Source organism: Anneissia japonica, unplaced genomic scaffold (genome assembly GCF_011630105.1).
Source record: "Anneissia japonica isolate Jap-2015-1 unplaced genomic scaffold, ASM1163010v1 scaffold250001_len1557_cov97, whole genome shotgun sequence".
Taxonomy (NCBI): domain Eukaryota; kingdom Metazoa; phylum Echinodermata; class Crinoidea; order Comatulida; family Comatulidae; genus Anneissia; species Anneissia japonica.
The window spans coordinates 1-1,557 of record NW_022742418.1 but is presented as its reverse complement, the minus strand read 5'-3'; the positions used below and the strand labels follow the sequence as shown (position 1 = coordinate 1,557).

The 1,557-nt window shown below is 35.3% G+C and overlaps 1 long non-coding RNA gene across 1 annotated transcript; it reads left to right on the top strand.

Annotated features, from left to right (window-relative positions):
* The first annotated feature begins 418 nt into the window (after positions 1-418).
* On the top strand, positions 419-1,541 carry LOC117119152. The gene is made up of 3 exons (XR_004447147.1): positions 419-439; positions 696-793; positions 1,407-1,541. It is a non-coding gene; the product is annotated as an uncharacterized LOC117119152 (long non-coding RNA).
* The last annotated feature ends 16 nt before the right edge of the window (positions 1,542-1,557 follow it).

The window sequence follows — 1,557 nt, the reverse complement described above, 5'->3', positions numbered from 1 at the left end:
TGGCACAGGGGCTCATTGAATGAAACCGTATCCAATATTATTGCCTGACCACTCCAAATGATAATTAGACTTTAAAAATTGACCAAAAATGCAACGAATATGACTCAAGATTAGAGTACATTAAAAAATCCCGAACATTTCTACTTCAGTTTAAGAATTTTAGATTTATATATTTTGAGCTCTCTTAAAAGAAAAGCTCTGGATCCGTTTTTGTTTGTTTCCTTATTTGTATTTACATCATTACAAATATTTTACCAAAATGGCTGCATAGCAACATCCGCCCTCATAGATTTCTGGTTTTCTTGATAGTTGGAATGCAGAAGTATTATGTTTAACTTTTTCATGTCTTGATTTATTTTTTTATTCAACAGTATTTTGAGAAGGTGTCTTCAAGATTATAGGAAGTTTTTGCAAGCTTACAAAAATGATAACTAATACGGTAATGTCATTACATTTTCAGACAACCCTTCCCCTATGTCATCAACATAGGCGATTCATGTGTTTGCATTAATAAATCAGAGATCATTCAGCTCGTACAGCATATGTTAGAATAATGATAATGATGTATTCAAATTTGTTATCATTTTCAAAAAGGTTGCAAAAATCTGCCTATTGTTAAGAAATTAAACGAATTACATAGTAAAATCTTGTTCTAAAGATGATTTGGATAAAAGTGTTTTACCTTTCTGATTCAGCCCGGTTAAGGACACTGTTGTGACGAATGACAGGTGGGGGAGTGACACCAATTGCAAACATGGAGGGTATTACACCTGTCAAGACCGATATAATCCAGGTACTTACCTGCAATTAATCTTCTTTATCTATTTTTGAAAATGTTTTGGAATAGTAAATCCCTGAGCCACTAGGGCTCATAGGGCTGGAGCTTAACCCCAGTTTCTGTAGCCTGTACGAGTACGATATTCGATGCGGGTGGGAACACTGGTCCACCGCAAGTTTCCCTTTGCAATTTGCTGGTACCCATACAGCTGGGTAGACTGAAGTTTTCTTTACCCAGTACCGCTTGTATATTTTATTCGTGTGGGCAGTTTTTAACTATTTACAGCTGGGAAAACAGAAGTAATAATGTAGATAAAGTGGCTTGCTCAAGGACACAAGTGAAATGCACAGCATAGGATTGAAACCCCAACCATTCCCCCTGCACCAATCCACTTCCACAAACTGTTTGTTTTGTGTACTGTATTTATTTATTGTACCAAAAGAAATGTTCAGCCAGTCCTCAGGCCTTCATCAGCTATACTGAGCCAGAGGACAGCTGCCACTGTGTGGAATATATAATTATCATTGTTAATGTGTTAATTATTTAATCATTATACATTTTCTAAATCATTTTGATTCTTCATAATTACTATATTATTATTACATAATTTATTTTATTTTAACTCAAGGAAAACTTGTTAATCATAAATGGGAGAATTGCATGACAATTGACAAGCATTCCTGGGGCTATCGAAGGAACTCGCAACTTGCAGATTACTTGACGATGCACGAGATAATTACATTATTGGTGGAGACTGTCAGGTGAGTTGTATATGAGTG